This window comes from Physella acuta, unplaced genomic scaffold (genome assembly GCF_028476545.2).
Source record: "Physella acuta isolate Inbredline_101_S28 unplaced genomic scaffold, ASM2847654v3 ptg001058l, whole genome shotgun sequence".
NCBI classification, from domain to species: Eukaryota; Metazoa; Mollusca; class Gastropoda; family Physidae; genus Physella; species Physella acuta.
The window spans coordinates 1,599,635-1,605,634 of NW_026732575.1; the positions used below are offsets into that span (position 1 = coordinate 1,599,635).

The 6,000-nt window shown below is 38.2% G+C and overlaps 1 protein-coding gene across 2 annotated transcripts in view; it reads right to left on the reverse strand.

Annotated features, from left to right (window-relative positions):
• LOC131955184 (uncharacterized) overlaps positions 1–3,118 on the reverse strand; it is a 43,668-nt gene extending 40,550 nt beyond the window's left edge. The window contains exon 1 of one of the 2 annotated variants that reach the window (XM_059319197.1): positions 2,674–3,118. The gene's annotated coding sequence lies outside the window, so the exon portion shown is untranslated. Of the gene's footprint in view, positions 1–2,552 lie in introns of both variants that reach the window. The other variant, XM_059319196.1, reaches the window with a different exon arrangement.
• Positions 3,119–6,000: the final 2,882 nt, after the last annotated feature.

The following is a 6,000-nucleotide window of genomic DNA, read 5'->3' on the forward strand; positions in this document are numbered from 1 at the left end:
AGTAGAACGTCCCCGAGTTTACCCAGGTCTGAAGGGTCTTAGACTCACGTTAGGGAAAGTAAAGGCGTCTTCGCATAGCGTTGATCACACTCTCTCTTCATATGCTAAGGTCACAGAAACAGGCGAACTCTACTTCCGTTGCACCATGGACTGTCAGGTTCGAAAAGTGAATTTTTTAATGTTTCGGACTACGAACGTTTCGGACTACGGACATCCGGATAATATTTTTTTTAAAGACAGCAGCTTCAAATAATATACTCTAAAAATATATATATTGAATAGCTAGAGGCCATGCATTGTTGAAGAAATACAAATACAATTATAAAACTCAAGTGCAATTATGAATAACTACCAAATGTAACATTTTTACAACTAAACATGAACACTGGAATTATCAGGGATTTGATGAAAAGATAAATAGCAAAGCAAGACTCTTAACTGCACTAATTAACAAGTGCGCATTAGTAAACTTCATCATTATATTTTTGATCAAATTGTCTTTTAATTAATCAAACACGCATTTAAATTACGTCTGATAAATACAGTTTTATACAATCTGTTTCGTTTTCTTTTTTATTGTTTCCTGATCCAACTTTTCTGTCTGCCATCATTATTATCGAGGTCATCACATCCGGGAATTCCCAGTACGCAGGTAATCTATTTTTAGACGCACAATCTGCGCAAAAACTGTCCGCTCTATCCTGCGAGTGTCTGTATCATCTCCAACAGCTTCCGTCTAACCTCTTAGGGAAGAGTGTTTGTCTTAGTGGTTTTCAAAGCGATGAGGCGCATCTATATGTCTAGCTACCGTCCGTTTATATATCCGCCAATTTCTTTTAAAGAATTCGATAACATTTAACCAGAAACCAAGTTTTATTGATCCAAGAGTCTATACGTCCAATTGTCCATCCATTAATCCATCCATCCATCCATCCATTCATCCATCCATCCATCCATCCGTCCATCCGTCCATCCGTCCATCCGTCCATCCGTCCATCCGTCCATCCGTCCATCCGTCCATCCGTCCATCCGTCCATCCGTCCATCCGTCCATCCGTCCATCCGTCCATCCGTCCATCCGTCCATCCGTCCATCCGTCTACATATCCATCCATCTACCCATCCACCTATTCAATCACCATTATATCCATATATTCCCTCACGTATAAAAAAACCAACATCATCTCCTTGTCTAAAATTATGCGAAACTTAAAACCCGTATTTATTTTCCACGTGGCAAATCCCATAAAAAACAAAACCAGTTTTGTTTTACGTACCATTCTAACTGCGCAAAGCTCACATAAATAAAAAAGTATAGATTTTCTTCCGCAAGAAAATCTTCAAGTGATACTAGAATCTACCACCAAGTGCTACTTAGATCTAGACAGATATAAATATCGTATTATGTATTTCGTTAGGAGTTTGATATGATCCAGATTACAAGGTAAAGCTAGACTGAGGATGGGATGCTCTCTTTAGTGTTAGATAAAACATTAGGCTAGACAGAGGATGGAATACTCTCTCTAGTATTGGATACATTAGCAGGCTAGGCAGAGGATGGAATGCTCTCTTTAGTGTTGGATAAGATATGAGGCTAGACAGAGGATTTATACTTTATTTATAGCAAAAATTGTTTAAAAAAAACATTTACTCTAAAAGACGTCAAAATCTATCAATTTCCTTAAAAGTATTTATGTTATTTTAGTTTCACATATTAACTTTGCGCATTTTAAAAATATTTTCTATGAGAGACTAATGCATGTAAAAAGGAATATGAAATACTTCTGCCAAAGCTGAACCTTCATCTCGTTTTCCCCATTTTTTACTTTGCGAAGGTTGATTACAAACAGATCGCACTCTTGTGCAATTTGATCAAATAACTCATTAGGGAAAATAAGCTACCCTCGTTTGCTTCAGGGCTGACCTAATCCACGTTTAACAATTTAAAGCATTCACTCTAACACGCTAAAACTAAGCCATATAAACCTAAACCTACGCTGCTCGTATACAATCCAGTCCATCACCCTAATCCCTAGCATAAACCGAAAACGTAAAGCATACATGGCTAAACCTAACTCAGCTTCGCTAACTATAGTAGATCGGTTGCCTATGGTCACAATCTGACAGACAATAGAATAATAGATCCTCGTTGAGTTAAGTATGTGGACTGGGGCTGATGGGTAATTTGTATATCATATTTATCTACAAGCCAGGATTATGTATATATATATATATATATATATATATATATATATATATATATATATATATATATATATATATATTTAAATGCATGCGTATGTGTGTTTATGTGTTTATGTATGTGTGTGTTCGTGGGTGTGTGTGTGTGTGTTACTACGTGTGATTATATCTGTGTGTGCGTGAGTGTATTTCTCTTTATGTATGTATATATACAATACATAGCTTAGTACAATGTATACTGCCCTACTTTTAGAAATAATATAACAACAATTGACATACTTCTCTATTTATGCCACTGCTGTAATTATGATGTAATTTGAATTAACTAAAAAAAAAAGACAAAATCACTTACCTTTAATGTATTGATCAGATAATCGAATCCCCGTCCTTTGCGTCGAAAAATCGGGATATCGATCACTGAATTAGACCTGATTCCTCTCGAAAGATGTTTTACAAATCGAAAATCTGCTTACAATTGTTGCGTATGTTCTTCTATTGTTTTCTCCAGTTTATCAATAGAACAAAATAGTTCTGCCATGTAGGTCTTATCTTGTTTTTGTAATCACAAAACGAAAAAAAATATTTCCTAGTTATTCATTTAAAGAACTCAATCCTACTCGTGTCCGAATTTCTGAATTCAAAACAGGAAAAAAAAACACTTCTAGAATTCCAGTGTTGTTGTGGTTGAATTTTTTTCTAAACCCCCATCGAAACGAACCGAACAAATTCTTTTCCCTACTTTTTTCTTCTTTCTTTTAGTTTCTCCTTCGCAAGCTACCTCTATCAAACCTACGCCTTAAAAAGTCCGGTTATCCCCCTTGAGAACTCCTACCTGAAGAGTTGCTTCCCTGCCCCAACTACATTATTTGCACCTCTCTTTCTTCCCTGCGCGGCCGAATTCCCTGAAACGCCTACGTGGAGTCTAGTGCTCACCTACGCAAACTGTATTTTCATCCACACTGCTCTCAATAGAACCCCAGCAATATTTGCGGATTTTTTTTTTACTTACATTCGTCTTCAAAACATTTTTTTTTCATCTCCCTTCATCTTAAAACGGATGAATTTTTTTTTTCTTATCTGTTTTTCTTATCTTAAATATTTGCAATTTCGCGGTTGCTTATTCGCGTAACTCAAGCGAAAATCGCGTAAACATTAAGATATGCGTTTAAAATAATTTAAAATATTTCAGCATCTCAGTGTCGGTATTTTTTTTTCGTTTTAAATTTGTTTAACCCGGTGTGCCATCCAAGGATTCTCTTCACAATAAAGGTGGGGTGGGGGAGGGGTTGTAGGGGGTGCAGGTGGTAGGGTAGGTGGTTAAGTTCTTTTCAAGAGACTGATATAGGATTGGGAGGGGAGGGGGGTAAGTTATCTTCTGGAGACTGATTGAGGAGAAGGGTTAAGCTCTCTTCGGGAGACTGAGGGGGGAGGGGGGGGGGGTAAGTTATTTGCTGGAGACTGAGAGTGGGGGGGGGGGGAAGAATGTGAAAATTGTTTGACCTTAAGCAATGTTTCATCATTTTTTTAAAAAACAGTACCACTGTGTTTATTTTCAAATACATGTTGTAATATTTATGTATACTTTTTCTCGTTGTTCTGACAGAGATTCCAGACATGCTAGGTCAGGTGAGGAAACACACGGTGTCGTCTCTCCCCCCCCCCCCCCCCCTTCCCTCCCCTATCCTCCAACGATAACATTTATGATATACTAAAAATAAAGTCAATTTGGTGTCACCGCCATTATGGTTGTTGTCTTCTGTGCCTAATGATGTATGTAAAGTAATGAGTTATTAAACTAATAGGGAACAGAAGACTTAAAAAAATAAACTTAGTTGTATTTCGTTTTGTTATCACCTGTTGGATGGTGTCAGATGTTTCGGTCCCCACCCCCTCTTCGCTGTAAAACTACTGCCTATACCCTCACCTCACCCCCCCCCTAGGGGAGCTAAGTTTAAGATCACAATCTTCAGTTTAGAAAACTTTTTAAAACACTATCTTTAATACTCAATTAGTTTTTAAAACGATGTCATCTCACCTCGTTCCTAAAACTGTCTTGTACATTTCTTTGGTATTTTTCTCTAGGTTTACTATTAGAGATTCTAGTAAAGTATCCGTTTAGACTATACATTCACTCGCACTCACACAGAAATGATATACTGTTAGAAATGCTAGTAAAGTACCCATTTAGACTAGAGAGCCACTGCCTCTCCAATCAGATCCAATAGGTTTACAATCAGAGTTTCTTCCAGGCATCTCTTCGGGGGTGGGGGGGGGTGTGGGGGTGGGGGGGGGATGCGCCCGAAAAAAGTCTACCGCCCCCCGAACGAAATGGAATTTATATAGAAAATATATACTTTAAACTGTGTCCAGCCCTCCGGAAATTTTAGTCCCCCCCCCCCTCCGAAAATATCAAGTGCCCTCTTCCCCCCCCCCCACCCCCACCCAGGAGAACGAGTCTGCAAGAAACACTGTCTACAATTAGAAATTCTAGTAAAGTACCCAGAATAGAGAGCCATTCACCCCCCCCCCCCCCCCCGCCCCCATCAAATCCAATAGGTTTACAATTAGAAATTCTAGTAAAGTACCCAGTCTAGACAGTCACTCCCCCTTCCGTCCAATAGGTTTACAATTAAAAATTCTAGTAAAGTACCCAGTCTAGACAGTCGCTCCCCCTCCCGTCCAATAGGTTTACAACTAGAAATTCTAGTAAAGTACCCAGTCTAGACAGTCGCTCCCCCTTCCGTCCAATAGGTTTACAACTAGAAATTCTAGTAAAGTACCCAGTCTAGACAGTCGCTCCCCCTTCCGTCCAATAGGTTTACAACTAGAAATTCTAGTAAAGTACCCAGTCTAGACAGTCATTCCCCCTTCCGTCCAATAGGTTTACAACTAGAAATTCTAGTAAAGTACCCAGTCTAGACAGTCATTCCCCCTTCCGTCCAATAGGTTTACAACTAGAAATTCTAGTAAAGTACCCAGTCTAGACAGTCATTCCCCCTTCCGTCCAATAGGTTTACAACTAGAAATTCTAGTAAAGTACCCAGTCTAGACAGTCACTCCCCCTCCTATAGGTTAACAATTAGAAATTCCAGTAAAGTACCCAGTCTAGACAGTCGCTCCCCCTGCCATCCTACCCTCATTCCTCCGCCCACTATTCCATAAAATGTGAAGTCTGACGTTAAAGGGAGACGATTAGTGTTGTTTTTTCCCCTACTTTTTATCTCCACTTGTTAACGTTTCAATTAAGTGATTCTAAATTCGAACAAATTAAGGGTAGACAACTTGAAGTTTCCCCAGTTAATTATTTGTCTCCCCCTCCGCCTTGTTAATCAATAATTATGTTGAAATACCGAAGGATTAGTGATGTGTTTACTTTTTATCCCCCTTTGACTAGTTTCGACAAACGTTATCAAGTGCCCGAAACGAAGAGAAGACGATTTTATCAATTTTTCCTTAAATTTGTTCTCTCCTCCTTATTAGATATTTATTTTAAATTACAATACTCCAAAATCAAACAACTGCTGCCTTGTAGTTTGTTCTTGGTTGGACAAAGGCTATGAAAGCAAATCCAAAAAGAAAAGCTGGCTGAAATCGGAGTCAACGGACTATATGAAGCATAACAAGTTAACATGTAATACTTAATTGTTTTAGAGGAAATCCCTTCCAACACTACAATTAAGCACCAAGAAGAAGAAGAAATACAATTCGACCCTTTGTTAGGAGATATCTAAAAAAAAAAAGTCTACGAAATGTATATTTCATGCTGTATGTAATTATTTTTTTTTAAATTCATGAAATTA